Raw genomic sequence first — 22,459 nt, 5'->3', positions numbered from 1 at the left:
ATCAAAACTGCACACAATACTCCAGGTGTGGTCTCACTAGGGCTCTGTACAACTGCAGAAGGAGCTCTTTGCTCCTATACTCGACTCCTCTTGTTATAAAGGCCAACATGCCATTTGCTTTCTTCACTGCCTGCTGTACCTGCATGCTTACTTTCATTGAACTAGTGTGAATGGATGATTCACGGACATGGACTCAGTGCGCCGTAGGGCCTGTTTCCATGCTGTATCTCCAGACTAAACTAAAAACTAATCGTTGAGGTGGAATAGTGAAGAAAGTAAGAGATGCACTATTATGTCATCAGCAGGACAGATGTTAGGATGATGGTTAAGGTGGAATGTGAAGAGGATTGTAATTTATGAAAATCCAACCATGGAAAACTGAACAACACCTTTGTCTGCTTGGGTGGGTAATGGCTGGCTCCTGCTGCCTTTCTTGTGTGGAGAAGTAAGTAGGGGAATGATACTGCTGGGGATTCTCTGAACATCTGCAGAGGCTTGATGACACCATTATTGGTCTCACGAGTAACTTGCAGGGCATTGCCCAGTAAATGGGTGCACAAATGCTACCTGCCTATTATCAGCATGTAGGTTACATGGAGGCATAAGGATCAGACTGAATCAGTCTGAAGAAGGGTCTCGACCCAAAACATACTTGTCCATTCCTTCCATGGATGCTGCGTGACTACCTAGTTCCTCAAGCACTTTGTGGTATACTGTAGGTTACCGAAAATTGCTTCATTTTGTTGACAAGTTGCAAATGAAGGTGCACATGGTGTATTTGACAGCAAACATCCCACTTCAGACCAAATGGCAGAAGAAATGTGATTAATGAAACATGTAGGGTTGGGCTCTCTTGAGAGATGACTCAAAATTGTAATAAGTGAACTCAAATATCATTTTCTGTTTAAACTATGTTTTTGAGCTAATAGTGAATTTCTAATATCGAGTTATACGATTAAGAATATAAGCATAACAAGGTTTTATTAACAGTTATAACAAGAGTCTTATCATTGAAAGGTGTAGTGATATCGAGCTATTGTTAGAAGTAAGTATTTTGAATAACTTTGATGAACAAATTCTTGGGAATCATTTTCAAATGGAAGTACTTAGGTTTGAAATTTCAAAATTAATTGTGTTGGAGAGGTTGAAAGAAAATGTCAAGGGTTATGGGGACAAGGCAGGGAAATGGGATTAGGAGGTAGAAATCAGCCATGATTGAAATGTGGCGCAGACTCGATGGGCCAAATGACATAATTCTACTGAATGAATGAATGAATACGTTTATTGTCATTGCACAATACTGTGCAACGAAATTCCATTACATCTCCTCCGGTTAAAAACAATACAAACACGACAACCATTGACACATATGTACACTTATTAGTAAAAATAAATAGGTGTTTTAAAAGAATTTAAAAGAATTTAAAAGAATTTGGCGGCATTTCTTAGAATTACATTTTGCTTCCCCAGCATTCTCTGTTGGAATTTAGCTCTTTTATCGCACATGGGTAGAAACTATTCTTTAGTCTACCGGTGCGAGCCTTCAGAGACCTGAATCGCCTCCCAGAGGGTAGCAGAGTAAAAAGGTGGTTGGCTGGGTGGGATGTGTCCTGCTTGATATTTGTGGCCCGGCGCAAGCATCGGGCCCTATATATGTCATCCAAGGAGGGCAGTTGGGCGTTTGTAATGATCTGCTGTAATGTGAACTAGTGAAAAGAAGTTCAAGACTACTGTGTAGGAAGAAACTGCAGATGGTGGTTTACATTTGTCCTTTTGCATATTCATTTGTTCTATGTACTTTTTCATATCCCTCATTTCCCTCTCCCTTGGCTCTCGGTCTGAAGAAGGGTCTCGATCCAAAATGTCACCAATTTCTTTTCTCCAGAGATGTTTCCTGACCCACTAAGTTACTTCAGCTTTTTGTGTCGGTCTTCAGTTGAAGACTACAGTCAGCTGCTGAGCACCAGGATAAGGGAATGTGTATTATAGCACAGGATCAAGTCAAGAATGTTTTATCGTCATATGTATCCAAATACAACAATTAAATTCTCACTAGTATCAGCATATAATAATACAGGCTGATCTGGCTGACTGGCTTTTTTCTGTGCTATGTGTGAGAGATGAGTGGCGCTGAGGTTTTGCAGTGTCACATTCATGGATCCAATCAAACTGCCTGCTGTTCTTCATGTCCTTGAGCATTATTACTGCTGAATAGCAAAAATCTAAAGTCAGAGAATGTCCAGCCTTAAGAACAGCTTCTTTCCTCAATGCTATCAGACTCCTGACCCAATTATCTTTTTCTCACCCCCTTCCTGTAGGTGCTGTCATATACTTCTATTCTTAACTCCACCTCATTTGGTTGCTCCATTATTGCACTTCAGTATTTCTTCAGCACTACTTCAAATCGCATAACAATCTTTGCACCTTTCTGCTGTTTTGCATTTGTTATTGTTTTCGTTATTGTATTTATCATTATCATTATCATGTATGCTATGAGCAATACTCGTCAAGGGGAAGCCATTTAAGATTGAGGTGAGAAAAAACGTTTTCACCCAGAGAGTTGTGAATTTGTGGAATTCCCTGCACAGAGGGCAGTGGAGGCCAAGTCACTGGATGGATTTAAGAGAGAGTTAGATAGCGCTCTAGGTGCTAGTGGAATCAAGGCATATGGGGAGAAGGCAGGCACGGGTTATTGATAGGGGCCAATCAGCCATGATCACAATGAATGGCGGTGCTGGCTCGAAGGGCCGAATGGCCTCCTCCTGCACCTATTTTCTATGTTTCTATGTTTCTAGTTTCATGCGAACAAGGAATTTAATTGCACCCCCATTTATATGACAATAAACTAATCTGAATCTGAGCTTCTTTCCCCAGAAGCTAAATTTATTAAACAAATTTAATTGAATGGTCCAAGCTCACTCATAGTGAATGCACAATGCTGGTAACGTTATCTTCAACTCCTATTTGGAAATAAAGTAGTCTCTGTAATCATAAATGATTTAATCACTTTTGAAAGAAGGTTGCAATTTCCCAAAGGTGATATAGTATAATTTCCAATGCATATTCACGATGAATTTATTGAAGTGGCATTTATGCATGCCGGTGCTATCTTACAACTGATTGGAATGGCTCCCTTGAATAGAGAGCTATGGTACTTTCCCACTTCACCCAATTGCCTAAAGAAAGACTCTGATTGATATAATTGCCCAAACCAATTTGACTGTCAGCTAACGGAATTGTCAGACATTGCCTGTTCAGTGCAATGAGAAGTCCAGGCATGTTAGAGAAGGCAAGTTGACACATCTGTCCCATTGATAATCCCACTCCATGTTGCGGAAATAATCTGCATCACACTGGCCCCTCCGCATAATGTTAGTGGACCTGCATACAAATAGCAATCAGACTGACTGGAATGAGGTCCCTGATCCTCTGTTTTGTTTTTAGTGATACAGCGTGGAAACAGGATCTTCGCTCCACCGAATCCATGCCGACCAATTCACTGGTCTATGTTATCCTAGTTTAGCATCCTACACACAGAAGCATGTCTTTGGAATGTGGGAGAAAACCGGAGCACCTGTAGAAAACCCACGTGGTCACAGGGAGAAAGTACAAACTCCGTACTGACAGAACCTGTAGTCAGAATCGAATCTGGGTCTCTGGCGATGTAATGCACCAATTATTTTGCTGAGCCACTCTATGGTAAGAAAAATTTCAAATCTCTTTATTTATTACTATTTTTAATGTACTTTTAATTCATTTTAGTTTTAAAGGCTAAATCTATTTTTTAAATTACAAATCTATTTTACAATATCTGTGATCACCTGCAACTTTAAAATGTAAAAGACCCTCTGAGAGCCATTAAGCCTCAAAAGGTTGCCAGTCTGTTGCATGGTGGACATGGAATCTGCTTAGATATTGTTTTTTTGGCAGTGATGTGTAGAGACGATTGTGTGAAGAAACGGTCACAAAATATACAACAAGATAGCAAGAACTTCTACAAGTATGTAAAAGGGAAAGAATATCTACGATAAAAGTTGTTTGTTCATAGGATGGTACTGGGGATCAACACCAGGAAATAAGAAAATGTGAGCAATTTAAAAAAGTGTTTTGTATCTGTCGTTATGTTCAATGATAATAAAAGCATCCTAATAATATGAGAAAATCAGCTGTCAAAGAAAAGGAGGAACCAGACAATACCATACAAATTCTCAGCAATGGAATGGGTTTAAAACTGACAGGTTTGCTAGACATGATGGCCTGCATCATAGATTTATAAAATAAGTGATAACAAAGATAATGAATGCATCGGATGTGAACTAGTGAAATGTAACAGCCCTATTCAGGAAAGAGAAATGAATCAAAAAACTACGCGCCACTTCGCCCGACATCTGAAACTATGAAATTTCTGGAATTCATTAATAAGGACATAGAAGCATAATATAATTAAACATGGAAGGGAAGTCACGTTGAACAAATTTATTTACTCTTGATTATTAACTCTTGACTATTCGAGTTCTTTGAGAATGTATGTTTGCTGGATAGATAAAGGGGAACCAGTCAGTGTAGTATATTTGGATTTCTGCAAGGCATTCAAGAAGTCACCAGATAAAAAGTAAGATTCATGCCACTTTGGCTAGAATGGTAGGATGGTGGGATATGTAGCTGCTCGGTTAGCTCGGTTACAAAGAGTAAGGGAATGGATCAAATTTAGGTTGGCACGTTGTTAACAGTGGGTCACCACTGGGTTAAGTATCAGGGCCTCAATAATTTACAACTGAGACTTTGAAGAGATCATACATTGCGGCTAAGTTTGTTGAACGTGAACAAAGGCTTGACAGATGGCAAAAAATGTGAAAAATAACAAGGAAGGAAAAATAGAAAAGCAGAATTATTTTTTGAAATGACGACAGCCTGCTGAGAGATTTGTTCTGCTCATACGTGAAAAAGAAGAACTTACAATTATAATAAGGCAAATCATTTGGAAAACAAATGAATTGTATTGTGATCAAATTGGTTTATTCATGTCTGTGTACCGAGACACAGTAAAAAACTTTGTTTGCATGCAATGTTATCAAAAACTACTATATATTAGCACAGTCAAGCTATACATAAGTAATACAGGTATTGCAATGAGAAAAGTACCAGAGTGCAGTGATATAGTGTTATGGCATTCTAGTGTTACAGTTAAAGAGAAAGAGCATGGAAAAGTAAAGGGTAAGGTTCACAGTAAGGTCGTTTTGGAGATTAGGACCACACCTTATCTGTTGGGAAAGTTAGTCTGTAATCTGATAAAAAGCAAAGAAGAAGCTGTTCCTGAGTCTGGTGGGACGTGCTTTCAAGCTTTTGCATCATCTGTCCGACAAAAGAGGGAAGAAAAGGGAACTAGGGTTAAAATGCTCCTTGATTATGTTGGCTGCTTGTCTGAAGAAGCATAACATGTAGATGCAGTTGATGGGGTGGGGGTGGGAGGTAGGGAGGTTGGTTTGCATTGCGTGATGGACTGGGCTACATCCATAACTGCAACTTCTTGCTGTCTAGGCCAACTATTGTCAACCAAGCTGTGACACATCCCAATGGTATGCTTTCTGTGGTGCAATTGTGCCATAGAATGCATGGTACGAGTCGCTGGAGACTTGCTGAACCTCCTGAGTCTTCTGAGGAAGTACAGGCATTCGTGTGCTTTCTTGGCTGTAGCTTCATTGTGGATGCTCCACCACAATTTGTTGGTGATATTTAATCCTAGGAACCATTCTCAATTTATTGCCATATTGACAAGATGTTGTTTCCAACAATATGGTATTCCTGCAGTCCTGCTATGGAGTATGATTATATTTCAATACTCCCTATAATTGAAGAGGCAACCTTCTAATCCACAGGCAGGGAGGGGCGTGTTACCACTGCATTTGTGTCTGATAAGTAATTGAATGTTAAGTCTGCTAGATAAATGCTTTGATGTGAAAATCTGTGTAGAGTAGCTGAACAATATAACAATACAAAGGTAAAGATATATCAAAATAGTCAAGTTTTCATTAGTTAGCTTTGAAAGCCATAAAATAAATCAGAAAACACCCTTCATGAGACTCAATGTGGAGTGGGATTGACAAAATTATTGAATGCATATGATTCATTGGAGGACGTGGAGAAAGGTCAGAGATTGTGAAAGTGCAGAAGCCAATAAATGGGTAAGCAATAATAGATTTTATGTAGTCTGTGGATGAAGATTAAACACTACTTCACTTTCTAGAAATATTCTTACAAACATGCTTTTTTTTAAAATTTGCAGGCATTTCAATAACTAATTTAAATAGCTATTTAAGCAAATAACAAATAGCTTTGCAGGAGATTAGTCCAATGCAACAATAATATGAGGTGATAATGCATGTTGAGAAAAAATACAAAATACAACACACTACATTTCTAGCTGTATCATTTATAGTATACCTATTACTTGTGCTGCTCACATTTAGGATGTTCTTCATGCCCATGAAGATCATACTGCTAGTGATCAATCTGTGGCTCACAGACACGTTCCAAAATTTCATTGAACATCATAATATTAAAGAGATAAATGGTGAGCTGTTAAGGGGCATCACCATACGTCGCACAAATATGGGATGGAATTAAATATTATCCAGTCATGAGTCTGGAAGGTATCACATGCAGTTTGTGTTATAGAAATAATTATGAGAGAAAGCAACGTTTTTCGACTTTTATTAGGCAATGTGAAAATAAATCAGTCGTTGGTGTACTGATAAATGTCGTTATAAATCTCAAGTTTACAAGGCACTTTAAAGAACCTCATCTTTTTCATGAGTGCACTGATGCTTGTTCATCCGTCTTGGAGACAAAGAAGAACTATTGAAAACTGATACATACACAATATATATTGAGCTTTAACTTGAACCTTCCGTGCAGCCTGACCTTGACGCCAACTATTTCTGCAAATGTACGACACAAACTTGCAGAGGGTGTCAAAGGCTCTAAAGATCCCTATTCACCTCTCTTGACTTCTCTGTGGATCAGTGTCTACTGAAGTAAAGGATTATTGAAAAATCTGTGTCCTGTAAACCAAACTCACACTGAATAACAATGATGGATGAGGTTGTCAATGCCAAAGCCATCTTCCTGGACCCAGGCTCATTTCAAAAGGACAACGGACAAAGGACATTTATTGTCACATACACCAATTGGTGCAGTGAAATTTGAGTTACCATGCAGCACACAAATAAGATAAACGCAACACTTTAGAATTTAACATAAAACATGAAAAAAAAAACCCCACAGCGGAATCAATGTTTCTCACTGTGAGGGAAGGCAGCAAAGTTCAGTCCTCTTTCTCTGTTCACCCGTGGTCAGGGCCAAATGAGGCCTCCGTAGTCGTCGCAACGGCGGCCCGATGTTTCCGGCCCTCGAAGGGAAGAACACTCACAGCGGCCCGCAGCCTCCAAATCGGCCACTTCCTACCGGAGACCGTGGTTCCCGAAGTCCACAGGCCGAGCTGGGCTGGTAGCTCCGCCGCCTGCGGCTGGAAGCTCCGCCGCCTGTGGCTGGAAGCTCCGCAGGCCACAGCTTCGCAGACCACAGCTCCACGGTGTCAAAGTCGGCAGTCCCAGCACTCCGGACCTCCAACATGGAGACCCAGGTAAGGCATCGCTCTCTCCCCGATGGAATCCAGTGCTGCGCCGCTGCTGAAGCTCTAGCCGGTCTCCGGCAAGAAAGGCCGCGCCAATCCAGATGGTAGGCTGCAAGGAGGGGGCGAAGATGCAGCTCGGAGGATGGATGCATCTTCGACCAGGTAGTGACTAAGAAAACGGTTTCCCCCTTCTCCCCCCACATAGAAAAGACTAAAAGATCTCCAAAACAAAACTTTAGGCAGACTGAAAATAAAAAGGAAGAAAGACGAACAGCTGCTGGCGAGGCTGCCACACTCGATGGCACCACCACCCAAAGATAACTGCTGTTGATGCTCCTTCATTGGGGAACTGATTCTTCATGTATATTTTAATGACATGGCAAGATGTGGGGATCTGACAGCATTTGCATCTCCCACACCCTATGAAAGATGACACTCATAGAGCATACAACATATTGTGCTCCCTTTATAAATCTGTTCCTAAATTGCAATGGCTCTTAGTCACTCAATGATTACGTTGTGGCTGACCAGGAGAGGAACCTCTTGGCAAACAGAAGTATTCTTGCAATAACATACTATTGGAATGTTTAAGAAACATTTAGACAGGTACATGAATTAGACAGGTTTAGAAGGATGTGGGGAAAATGCAGGCAGGTGGGACCAGTGTAGATGGCACGTGTTGGCCAGTGTGTCAATAAGTTGGGCTGGAGGCCTGTTTCCATGCTCTAAGACTCTATGACTCGATGACTCCTACAGTAGTTACAGCAATATTCATGATCCACACTGGTCAACAGATGAAGTCTGAGGGATAAGGATTATTCTGCTTACCTAGTTTCTCACTTCGTTGTCAACAGCAGCCGCTACAGCTGAGCACTATTAAAGTGAAAGCCAGGACAAGGAGCTTAATGCAAGGAGGGAAGAGACAATGACTTTGGGACTTTAAACTGTGTTGAGTATTTGTTATTTATTCTATGTTATGACTGCAGGCTAAACCATATTGTTTGTTTTGTTTTTGTTTTTGTCTTTTGTTTTTTTACCTTGTTTTGGGATGTGTTTATTTTTGTGTGGGACTAAAGATGGAAATTAGCCACTGGCTACAATCTTGCATATTCCATGCAAATGTTTTATTAATATGCACTGTCCCTAATAAAATCAAAATCAAATCAAAATCAATGGAGACAACTGGTCTGGTCAAAATGAGTGTGCACCACTCTGGGGTCTTCTCAAATCAGGGTCTCATTTGACATCATCTGCTTCCTGTTGAACAACTTAGCAGAATGTGAGCAAAGGCCTTGCTCGAGTTTTTCGAGTGTGGATGGTGAAGGGGAGCCAGTGGATGAACCAAATAGGAAATATCTGGATGTTCAATCAAGGACCATCAATTAAGAACAGGTTCTCAGATGCTGGGCAAAGCTTCAATTTCCACCTCACTTGTTGACATTGTGAAAAGAACGATAGAAGCGGAGTCAGGGGATATGGGGAGAAGGCAGGAACGGGATACTGATTGGGGATGATCAGCCATGATCACATTGAATGGCGGTGCTGGCTCGAAGGGCCGAATGGCCTACTCCTGCACCTATTGTCTATTGTCTATTGATATCTGTAAATACCTGGCTCAAACAAAATCAAGTTCAGATTTGTGGACCCAAGCGTAACAAGAATATGATGAAAGGGTTACATGCCTTTCTATTAAATTGGTCCACGGTTGTCTCTTTGAAGGCTGCTTAAACTATTAGGGCAGATTGCTTATTCCTTGTTTCTACTCCTATAGATTGTTGTGCACCTGGACAATCACATTTGCTGTTTTAATATCTTTCTCCAGACAAGATCAAACCCCTTACAGCAGCAAATTGCTTTGCCATTAGTTAGTCTCACCAATCTCAGTCACCTGGATACTTGAATAAAAGCCTTGCAGTCAATTAGTTCAATACATATGTTGTCAATACCAATTTTATAAACAAAGTAGCAAGCACGAATGCATGAGGTAATTGTACTTTCAGTTCTCTGTAAATACCACGCTGAAGCATAACGGGCAAATGCTGATCCTTTCATTATAAAGTGCTTCCCTCAATTATTTTATTTACTTATCGATATTTATTGGGATTTGGATGTTACAAGTGAGGCCAATGGTTATTTCATATGACAATGAGAGAAGAGGCAAGTAAGATCTAAGACAGTGAAATATTGGCCTTCCTTTACAGAATGGTTATTGAATGGTTGCAGCTGAGAGATAACTACAGAGACTGCAAGTATGTAGCTTGCTTGAGCTGCCATTGTGGAGAGACTGGCACTATGCCTAATTATTCCCTAAAGAAAGGAAAATTACTGATGGAATTGTGTTGGAAGAAATGCTGCTGAAAAAACTTGTCTTCACAATTGTTTACATTTCATATGGAATTTAAAGCTGAATAAATCCACCCTATTCATCAAAAAATCAGTGAAAGTCATAAATGGTTAAACATAACCCTTAGGATATCATGGAAATAATATAAATTAAGCATACTGCCAAAGTCTACTTCTGTTGTATAAAACATAGTACTTTCTCCTTATTCTAGTTTTCTGCTTTAGCTTCATGTTTCATTCTCTGCATTTCGTCCTGCCCTTTGGCTCCATTTGCAGCCCCTTTCTACTTCTGACATTCATGAGAGATGTCCCAATGACCTCTTGCCCTGGAAGCACAGGCTTCTAACTGCTGCAATCCACCAGGACTGTCTGTAGTCTGGGAAAGCTGGCTGTGAGGAACAGGCAAGGGTATTGGCTATGATGTAGAAGTTGTGACATCCCAAGGGTAGACGGAGAGTTCAAAGTCTTCAATATCACGGGACACTCAGACAGATTACGGCATACAGATCTGTTATGAACCAGCTATCTCGATCGCCTCCAAGGTGCCTGACAAACCAAATATATGCCCACCACAGAAACAACTGCTTGCTCCTTGATGGCCATAATGTTCTCCAGTGAAAGACCACTCTGTTCCAGAGCTGGAGATGGACCTGGAGTTGGCTCACAGTTAGCAGCTCATTAATGGCCAAGACCAGAGACCGTGCAGTGCTGAGAACATTTTTAATGGTTCTCAAAGCTGAATAACTTTACAAAGCAGAAACCAACTCCAACAGTACCTGTGTTGTTGTAGTTCAGAGGGTGTATCGCTTCTATTCACATGAAGTGCTGCTATGAAATTGATTTTCCCATTTGTCATTTTGTGTATTCTGTTTGTCATTTTGTGTATTCGGGCAGCTGTGCTGGACAATGCATCAGACATTTCCCTGCTCAGTCCCACTAACATCCTGATTGCTTCCCTCCTGTGGTCCTCAGCTGATTCTAATATGTCTTCCCAAATGCATTGACACGGCATATATATCAAGAGAATGCAGTAAAGTTCAACTGCTACGCATAACATTTAATGAGATGTTAAGTTGCAATGACTAAATATGGCAGATTGTCATAATGTTACTGTTACAAAGCAGATGATATAAGTCCTTTTTCCAAAACATAACAACATGATCTCATAGACAGACACAAAATGCTAGAGTAACTCAACAGGTCAGGCAGCATCTCTAGAGAAAATGGATAGGTGACATTTTGGGTCGGGACCCTTCTTCAGCTTGATTTTCTCCAGAGATGCTGCCTGACTTGCTGAGTTACTCCAGCATATGAGTTCACACAAGAACATATGTGTTCATAATTATAGGAGCATAATTAGGCCATTCAGCCCATCAAGTCTACTCTGCCATTTAATCATGGCTGATCGATATTTCCCTCTCAACCGCCTGCTCCCCATAACCCCTGACACCATAACTAATCAAGAATATGTCAATCTCCGCCTTTAAAATATTTATTGACTTGGCCTCCACAGCCGCCTGTGGCAATGAATTCCACGGATTCACCACCCACTGGTTTAATAAATTCCTCCTCATCTCCTTTCTATTGGAATGTCCTTTTATTCTGAGGCTATGGCCTCTGGTTTTAGAAACTTCCACTAATGGAGCAACTTTAAACTGAGAATGGTGCACCACAGTGGTGCAACTGGAGAGCCACAAGCTCACAGCCCCAGAAACCCTCACAGTAGCAGAGACCCTCACAGCACCAGAGACCTAGATTCAATCCTGACTTTGGGAGCAATCAGTGTGGAGCTTGCACCTTCTCCCTATGACAGCGTAGATTTCCTTCTGATACCCGGATTTTCTCCCGCATCCGAAAGTCTTGCGGGTTGGTAAGTTAATTGACAATTGTAATTTGGTCCTTCTGCTGGTGAATGGCATAATCTATGGGGGCTGTGGATGTGAATGTGTGGAGAAAAAGAAATGCAATGCAAAGTATGATTAGAGTAAAGGGTCGTTGATGGTCATCTTGGAGTCAGTGGATTAAAGAGCCTATTTTTTCCTATGACCTTATCCTCAGTGAAATTATGAGGGATTACCAAGTATTGCTTTTATGCCCTAGGCTATCCCTTTCTTCTCATGATAAACCAACATCTGTGAGATACTTCAACTGAATTGTTGCGTGGTTCCTGGCCACATCATATGGCACAGAACTAGATTATCCTGTTGTGGGCGACTATTAATTCAGAACACTCCCTAAATGAAACAGCCACTTTTTAATTTAACCAACAAAATGTTTAAGCACCGTGCATCGTAGCTTAATTTCCTTTGATGTTGCACTAATCAAAAGCTTGTAAGTTTCCTCCTGTGTGTAGTTAATAAGATTTGACTCTTCAGGTTTTAAATAACAGCAGCTGTAGTAATTATGTTGATGCAGTAGATGGTGCTGTTTCCTACGTTTTAGTGCACGATTTGAAAATCACGTTCTCAATGCAGTCATACCATTCTATCTCCTCCAAATCAGCACAATACAAAGCATTAAATAATTACCTTGTAGTTACAGTTTGGCGTGTTTCTAAATATATATGTATTATAAAAGTGCTTTGCCAATCAACATTAGTTTTTGGCAAAGCTAATTTTCCATGTTGTTTTGTTGTACACAATCTGCACAATAAAAGAAACCTGTGTAAACGGATAAGCCTGCACAAAACAGATCCTAATACGTCTTATGCTAATGTGGCTTAAGTGATCTGCAGCAAATCTTCGGTTTGATGTTGAGCTATTTCTGTATTGCCAAAGATAGTGTTCTTCAGGTGACAAATTGATCCAACATTCACCTAATGCCCTGGCCAACATTTATCCCTTGACCAATTAACACTAAAAAGCAAGCTGTGATACAGTCGAAGCTAGAGGTTAAGTGAGTTTTATTTAATTGGTTATTCATCTTTAGGCTGCTATGGGGCGATAGGTATGCACACAATGACCATGACAATTACCTTCTCAGGAAATGACGGTATTCCCGAGCAATTTGTTGTATCTGGTGCAGTTTAACAGGAGTAATGGGCAGAAATATTTGGCAAGTTAGGCAGCATCTGGACAGAGAGAAACTGTCCTAATGTTTCAGGCAGATAACTTTGAATGTGACTTAATTGAAAATGATAGCTTAATTGCTGCCTGATCTGTTGGGTATTTGTAATCTATTCCACAAATTTTATTTCAGATAGTTTCTATATACCAATTGTGATTATGCCTCAAATGAGCCAAACTTCATGGAATTTTCTGGAGAAACAGGGAACTGCAGTGTTGATTTACAAAAAAAACCCACAAATGCTGGAGTATCTTAAAAAGTCAGGCAGCATATCTGGAGCACATGGATAGGTGGCATTTTGGGTCTGATTAGAAGATTGAATGACAATTGAAGGGACTCAACATGAAATGTTGCCTGACCCTTTGAAATACTCCAGCACTTTATTTTTCATGGGAATTCTCATGCAATCCCCATGAATTTATGGAAGATAAATAAAAATAATAGAAATGCCTATACCATTTGGAGGATTCTCTCAGCTGTTCTGTTAAGTTGTGTTATGTCAGCCGAAAAATATTCGCAGAAATTTACCCTTATGTTTCTTATTGCCCACAGGGTTTAGGGTAGACATCTGGAAGAATTCTGATAAAGGATTATTAACCTGAAATGTTAGTTATATTTCTCCGTCTACAGGTGCTGCCTGCCCTGCTGAGTACATCATTCATTTTCTGCTTTTGTTTGAAACAAAAAGACATTTGCCTGCATTTGATTTGGACCCTGGGTAATTTGCATGAACTAATTTGAAGTACTGAAAAATGTTAATCGCTTGTTCACCATTGTTGGTTAGTCTACAGGTTAGTGTATAATTTCCATAAAGGACAAGTTACCATGACAATTTGGCACAGGTTTAGCCTTGTGTGGAAGTTATAAAAGAATTAATATTCTGTAAGCATATGCTGTTACACTGCAGTACCTTATAAAATCTAGCTTCTAAATGCTTCATTTGCAGTAACCTTGCTCCTGGCTTGGTTTTCTTGTGACAGCCACAAACCCTTGCTTCCTTGGAGAGGTCCACAGGTGAGATTTTCTCAAGTTTCTACTTACACTGCTATTGATTTGACCTTTAGAAGTCATGAAGGTGCAACACAGGATCTCACACTCGTGAGCTGTCTTCCTCCCCTGTGGAGAAGGTTCCTGGCCTTTGTATTGCACCTCACCCTCACAGCAGATCCAGGCAATTGATGGCTCAGGAGCCACAATCCTTTAACCCTGTTGTGGCAACCTGAATAAGGTTGTCTCCAACTACTTCATCCACAATGAATTAATCTTTTGTTCAAATGCATTTCATTTACACTTTCTGTGCATCTTTGCTGTTCTCTATGCTACCACCTGAACGGAAGGAACCTCGTGGTGCTTATTCGAGCTGTTGCCTCATAATCCCAGCAACCAGGCAATCTTGTCCACTGGTCCTGTCCATTGAGAGTCTTTCTGTGGGTTTCTCTCAGCTTCCCTCCCACCTCCCAAAGACGTGTAGGTTGGTAGATTAATTAACCACCAGCGCATAGATATGTTGTTAAATCTGTGGAGAGTTGATGGGAATGTGGGGAGAATCTGTTAAAGAAATTAGTAGGTGAATGGAATTGATGGGATTGTTTTGGCATTGATTCAATGGACCAAAATGGGCACCTCCCATATTGTCAGAAAATATCAGAATAAATGTATTTGAGACCAATCTTACTTGTTTGTATAAAGCTCAAGGAATCATGCCAGATTTCTCAGTTGCAGGAGTGTTGTCAGCCTTTTGCAGCTCTATAGGTGAGACAACTCGCAAGGTGACGTTCTTAAAGGCAGATAAGTTTTATCTCATTGTCAGTTTCAAGAAAATGCATTGAACGAGGCAGATATATTTCTCCAAGAAACTCATTGTAATCCTACCACTCAGAGGGACAGGGCAGCTGCTGCAAAGAAACACCCATCTCCCTTAAAGCTACAAACTATTCTGACTTTCATTGGCACCAGTTATAAATCCTGGCATCATGGATTACTTGCATTCATTGTTCAAAAATGCGCCATCTTTAGTAACTTGTCAGTTTCTTTGTTGAACTAAATTAAGGCGCATGTTGCAATCAAAAGCGCTTGAACAATTGGTTGGGAAGAAAGCCAAACTGTAAGAAAGACACCTTCTCAATTAGGAAATAAGCAACACGTCCTGATATTGTTAGCAATGCCCATCCTCCATAAATGAGTAAACACAGCATACAATCTTTGAGAATCTCAAGAGATGCCATTAGGTATTCTCTTAACAAGAGAGTAAATCTAACTAGTGGAATTCAAATCATGAACAGGAATGTTTGTTGATGATGAGCTCAGTTAGAGAATCAGTGATAAAATATATTCCACTGATCTCTGATCCACTCTTTTTTTGTGTCTGACTCCCTGCTGGGAGAGTGAGATTGATGAATTCACTTCTGCATGCTCCGATAGATTCCTTTAATTTTCAGCCATAAAACTTTTAAGTGTCGCAATTGCAGTGACATTCGATAAAACTGGTGATAGGAAGCAATATATAAATAGCTAAGGCAAATAGAAATAAATGTCATGTGCAGCATTTACCTAGCACTTTAGACAGCAACCACTAGGACTTGTTGGAAAAAGATAAATCTGCCTACAGGACTTTATCTACCTGCCCCAATCTGCCCTGGAGCAATTAATCAACTGCAGTCAACACTTAATTCTGTGGCCCAGATACCTGTGTAGTAAAATCATGGTTAACCTACACAAAGTTATTCCAGCCCACACCTTGCGCACAATGAATGGACATGAGGAGATGATCAAACTTTTGAGGTGACGTGAAGGCCAATGATTTTGGTTCCTTGGTTAGAGGCCTGGAACACTGAAAAGGAAGCAACTGAAAAATGAAAACTGAAAAATGGAAATGGCTGAGAGCTTCAAGTTCCTAGACATCAATATTACCAATGATCTCTAGTGAACCAACCACATTGATGTGACTGCTAGTAGAGCGACACAGTGGCGCAGCAGTACAGCACCAAAGACCTGGGTTCGATCTTGGCTGCGGGTGCTTGTCTGTACGGGTTTGTATGTTCGCCCTGTGAACGGCAAGCATTTTCTCTGGGAGCTCTGGTTTCCTCCCACACTCCAAAGGCATACAGGTTTGTAGGTGAATTGGCTTGGTATAATTGTAAATTGTCCTTAGTGTGTGCAGGATAGCGTAAGTGTGTAGGGATTGCTTGTCGGCGCAGACTCAGTGGGCCAAAGGGGCCTGTTTCTGCATTGTATCTCTGAACTAAATTAAACTGAACTTCACATTGCCTCAGCAAGACCACCAGCATAATCAAGGACGATTCTCACTGCAGCCACTCCCTCTCCTCAGACCAATACTGGGGATGAATCCTCAGGATGGGTCATCAGACATCTGATCTAATGGACGTCCGAACCTGCGGCCTGATCTGCTTGTGGATGATCAAGGAATCAATGCTGCAAAGGGTAAATTTTGATTGTGCACATTGTTTTTTATAGACACAACATCCTCAACACCCATCATTGTTACCAAACATTAATTCCATTCACCTCTGAGCCACCAAATCATATAATATTGATTAACAAGCCCCCTTTCAACATGGCTGCGGTTTCTAAAATCATATCCTTCTGGTATTAAAAGGCAGCAAGTCAAAATGCTGCCGAAACTTTCTGACATCACGTCACAAAGTGCATAGTCATCTGTTTAAAAATCCTTCTGGCTAACTTTCTGCATTCGCTGTAAAAACAAATCATCCATATCTCTGCAGCTAGTAATATAGTTTACATCATCCACTACCCCATTAATTGTGTCCTTGCTACCAGCGTTGGACTGAGATCCTCCATTTCAGGGTGTTAGAAAATGTTGGCAGAAAAACATAAAATCAACTTATTTATCAATGAGGAGAGAATAAAAAATTTAAAATGTCGATACTCGACATTTACTCGAGGGACCTGGGTGTTTTGTTCATTAATCAGGAAGGTAAATGAGCTGGGAATATGGACTAAATATTGTCCAAAGGTTTCTCTCTCTCCCTAAAGAATGATATACTTATGGTCAATGTATTGTACAGAAGGTCCACCAGATTGATTCCATGGATAAAGGTGGGAGGTGGGCATGTTAGAAACATAGAAACATAGGTGCAGGAGTAGGCCATTCAGCACTTTGAGCCAGCACCGCCATTCAATGTGATCATGGCCGATCATTATTCCTGCTTTTTCCCCATATCCCTTGATTCGTTTAGCCGTAGGAGAAAAATCTAACTCCCTCTAGAAAACATCCAGTGAATTGGCCTCCACTGCCTTCTGTGGCAGAGAATTCCACAGATTCACATGTTAGTTGGCCTAAGAGGAGAAATGAAGCTGATTGATCATATACTATCCACAGTTTATAAGAATGAGAGAATGATCCGGTAGATATTAAATGCAGAAATTATGTTTCCTGTGGTTTGGGAGTTTCTAGAATCAGAGATCACAGTCTTTTCAGGGAGAGATTAGAAGACATTCTTTATCCAAAGAGACTTTGGAATTCATTCCTGAAGAGGGTTGTAGGGACCTATGTGCTGAGACATTTCAGGACAGAAATTAATAAATGTTTTAGAAAGTTTTAGAAAAAAGAAGGAAGTACCAAGGTGAAAGACCATCCATGAATCTATTGAAATGTGGAGCAAGCATGAGGCATTGAATGCACTCAATATGTCCTGTAGACACAAAATGCTGGAGTAACTCAATGGATCAGACAGCATCTTTGGAAAAAAGGAATAGGTGACATTTCAGGTCGAGACCCTTCTTCAGACCGAGTCAGGGGACTTTCCCCTGACTTTTCTTTGATTCTCCGTCTGAAGATGCTGTCTGACCCGCTGGGTTACTCCAGCTTTCTGTGTCCATCTTCGGTTTAAACCAGCATCTGGTTTATAGACACAAAACATCCTTCCTATACATTATATATCCCTTCCTGTATTAGGCACTTCACAGTTCCTTGATCTTTCAATTCCATTTCCCGCACTGTAGCTGTCCCCACCTGCTTGTGCAAACCTTTCATCCCTCACTATCTCAGTTTAATTTAACCCCAGGAATTTGGATCCCTGCTTCGAACACCATCATCTCTACTCCCCAGTCTTCTCACAATTAACAGTTTAGACCAAGCCAACCTCCCCCAATTCCTAATGTTGCTTGTGTCAGTGAATCATCTGCCACTTCTTTCCCACATTTATTCTAAAATATGTTCAATGCACGAACAGTCTAACAGTTGTATGATCAGCATACACACGATAAAGTTGAAAGTATCTGTTAAAACAGATAATGGATAATGCTAATTGCTACATAAAACTTGAATCATATTTTAGATAAGCAATTCATTGGTAAGTTTGTGAAAACAGGTCAATGTAATTTTAGTCCATATGATGTCGATGTTTTGAAGGTTAAAAGCATTATGTTTCTATTCATAATCTTTGCATTTGTACCGTCATTATGATGTCTTTCAAACACTGCACACAATCATTGGAAGGTCACTGTAATTATTCCCAGGTCGAACCGATGTGATGCTCTTCATCAAAAGGATGGCTCTGTAATCTGAAACTCCAAAAGCACTTTGTGCCTTTCCAAACCTTAATTTTTCCTTATTCTTAAAACTCTAATGCATCAGTGATAAAATCACTAACTTCTTCATATTTTTGAAGACATTAACATACCTTTTTAAAAAGGCATTTACAAGTACACGTAGGTGTATATTTAAAGGCTATAAATTAATAATGAATCTAATTAAAATGCACTTTTGAAAAGAAACCTCAAGTTCATTATTTTCTTGCAATATCCAGCATCTAATTTGGTAGGCAATTCACAATGCTAAAAACCCTGCACCATGGGGTCAATCAAAGACACTTCTAATGCATGCTGAAAAACTGCAATAATTAGCCAGCAATGTTTAAATATTTTAATATGTATTAAACATAGGAAAGGTCATGTACCATTCAAGACAAGATTCTGAAAATATCTGGATCTAGGACATTTGCTCGGGAGGCTACTTTTATTTGTGGGCGGAACACCAAGGCAAATTCCTTGCATGTGAATACTTGGCTTACTTGGCTTACTTACTTACTTACTTACTTACTTACTTACTTACTTACTTACTTACTTACTTACTTACTTACTTACTTACTTACTTACTTACTTACTTACTTACTTACTTACTTACTCACTCACTCACTCACTCACTCACTCACTCACTCACTTACTTACTTACTTACTTACTTACTTACTTACTTACTTACTTACTTACTTACTTACTTACTTACTTGCAAACAGATACAAAGTCGAATGTTATAATCATAATATTTAAAAAAAACTTACACCGGGAGCCTGCTCTGCCATTCAAGATGATCATTGCCGATTTGGCTGTAACATTAATTCTGCATTGTGTAGGAAGGAACTGCAGATGCTAGTTTAAACCAAAGATAGACACAAAATGCTGGAGTAACTCAGTGGGACAGGCAGTATCTCTGGAGAGAAGAAAATGGGTGATGTTTCGGGTCGAGACCATTCTTCAGACTGAAAGTCACGGGAAAGGGAAACGAGAGAGATAGATGATGATGTTGAAAGATATAGAACAAATGAATGAAAGATATGCAAAAAAGTAACAATGATAAAGGGAACAGGTTATTGTTAGCTGTAGCTACAGTGCATTCAGAAAGTATTCAGACCCCTTCACTTTTCCCACATTTTGTTACATTACAGCCTTACGTTATGTTACAGCCTCGCCTGCAGCGGGTTCGTTGATTCGACTTTTCTTGTTTTTTTTAGTATGTTCAAAATTATATTTTAGTGTTTCTCTGTATGTCTTGTGTCAGGGGTGGTGGTGGGGGGGGGGGGGGACATAGGGGGAAATCGTTTTTCAGGCACCTACCTTGACGGAGAAGAGACTTTCTTCCTTGTCGCTTCCTCGCCCCCCTCCTCGCGGCCTTACAGCTGGTTTGGTGCGGCCTTTCCCAGAGTCAGGCCCAGAGCTTCATCGGCAGTGCAGCGGGGACTTTAACATCATGGAGTGGGACGTCCCCTTGCCGGGGTTCACCGGATAAGCACTCCAGCTGCTGGCCTGCGGTCTACATCTTGGAGCCTCGGTCTGTGGAGCTTCTGGCGGCAGGCATGGAGTGGACCTTCCATCGTGGAGCGGGCGATACCTCGCTGGGGGTCACCAGAGAAGAGCTCCGACTGCCGGCCTGCGGCCTACCACATCTTGAAGCCGCGGTCTCCGGTAAGGAGATGGCGGATTTTAAGATATCCGGGACGTGGAGTGTGCTCGATCTGTCCCGACAATGGCGTTCTGACCATCCCAACCAGAGGGCTTGTCCAAATTCCTGGGCATGCACATCTCTAAAGATCTTTCCTGGTCCGAGAACACTGATGCAATTATTAAGAAAGCACATCAATGCCTCTTCTTCCTGAGAAGATTATGAAGAGTCGGTTTGTCAAGGAGGACTTTCTCTAACTTCTACAGGTGCACAGTAGAGAGCATGCTGGCTTGGTTCGGCAACTTGAGCGCCCTGGAGCGGAAAAGACTCCAAAAAGTAGTAAACACTGCCCAGTCCATCATCGGCTCTGACCTCCCTTCTATCAAGGGGATCTATCACAGTCGCTGCCTCAAAAAGGCTGGCAGCATCATCAAGGACCCACACCATCCTGGCCACACACTCATCTCCCCGCTACCTTCATGTAGAAGGTACAGGAGCCTGAAGATTGCAACAACCAGGTTCAGGAATAGCTACGTCCCCACAGCCATCAGGCTATTAAACTTGGCTCGGACAAAACTCTGAACATTAATAGCCCATTATCTGGTTATTTGCACTTCATCAGTTTATTTATTCATGTGTGTATATATTTATATAAGGGTATATGAACACACTGATCTGTTTTGTAGTTATGCCTACTATGTTCTGTTGTGCTGAAGCAAAGCAAGAATTTCATTGTCCTATCAGGGACACATGACAATAAACTCTCTTGAACCTTGAATCTTGAATCTATTATGTCCTTTTTTAATTGTAACCCTGCATGGTAAATTCATTTCACTGCACATTATGGTGCATGTGACAAATAACTGTGAGCCATTTGAACCTTTGAACCTTTATTCTAAAATTGATTAAATTCATTTTTATCATCAATCTACACACAATATACCATAATAAACAGGTGTTTAGAAATTTTGGCAAAGCAATTAAAAATAAATAACTGAAATATCACATTTACGTAAGTATTCAGACCCTTTGCTATGACACTCAAAATTGATCCTGTTTTCATTGATTATTCGGGAGATTTTTCTACATCTTGATTGGAGTCCACCAGTGGTAATTTAAATTGATTGTACATGATTTGGAAAGGCACACACCTTTCTATATAAGGTCACACGGTTAACAGTCCGTCAGAGCAAAAATCAAGCCATGAAGACGAAAGAATTGTCCGTAGACCTCCGAGACAGGATTGTGTTGAGACACAGATCTGGGGAAGGGTATAAAACAATTTCTGCAGCATTGCAGGTCCCGAAGAGCACAGTGGCCTCCGTCATTCTAAAATGGAAGAAATTTGGAACCACCAGGACTCTTCATGGAGCTGGCTGACTGGCCAAACTGAGCAATCGGGGGTGAAGGTCCTTGGTCAGGGAGGTGACCAAGAACCTGATGGTCACTCTGACAGAGCTCCAGAGTTCCTCCGTGGAGATGGGAGAACCTTCCAGAAGGACAATTATATCTGCAGCACTCCACAATCAGGCCTTTATGGTAGAGTGGCCAGACGGAAGCCACTCCTCAGTAAAAGGCACATGACAGCCCACTTGAAGTTTGTCAAAAGACATCTAAACAAGATTCACTGGTCTGATGAAATCAAGATTGAACTCTTTTGGCTGAATGCCAAGCGTCACGTCTGGAGGAAACCAGGCACCGCTCGTCACCTGGCCAATCCTACAGTGAGGTATGGTGGTGGCAGCATCATGCTGTGGGGATGTTTTTCAGTGGCAGGAACTGGGAGACTAGTGTGGATCGAGGGAAAGATGAACGGAGCAAAGTACAGAGAGATCCTTGATGAAAACCTGCTCCAGAGCGTTCTGTACCTCAGACCGGGGCAGAGGTTCCAACAGGACAACAAACCTAAGCACACAGCCAAGACAATGTAGGAGTGGCTTTGTGACAAGTCTGTGAATGTCCTTGAGTGGCCCAGCCGGAGCCTAAACCTGATCAAACATCGTTGGACGGGCCTGAAAATAGCTGTGCATCGACGCTCCCCATCCAACCTGACAGAGCTTGAGAGAATCTGCAGAGAGGAATTGGAGAAATTACCAAAATACAGGCGTGCCAAGCTGGTTGTTTCACACCCAATAAGACTTGAGGTTGTAATTGCTGTCAAAGGTGCCTCAACAAAGTACTGAGTAAAGGGTCTGAATATTTATGTAAATGTGATATT

Source organism: Amblyraja radiata, chromosome 12 (assembly GCF_010909765.2).
Source record: "Amblyraja radiata isolate CabotCenter1 chromosome 12, sAmbRad1.1.pri, whole genome shotgun sequence".
Lineage (NCBI taxonomy): Eukaryota > Metazoa > Chordata > Chondrichthyes > Rajiformes > Rajidae > Amblyraja > Amblyraja radiata.
This window is presented reverse-complemented; position numbering follows the sequence as displayed.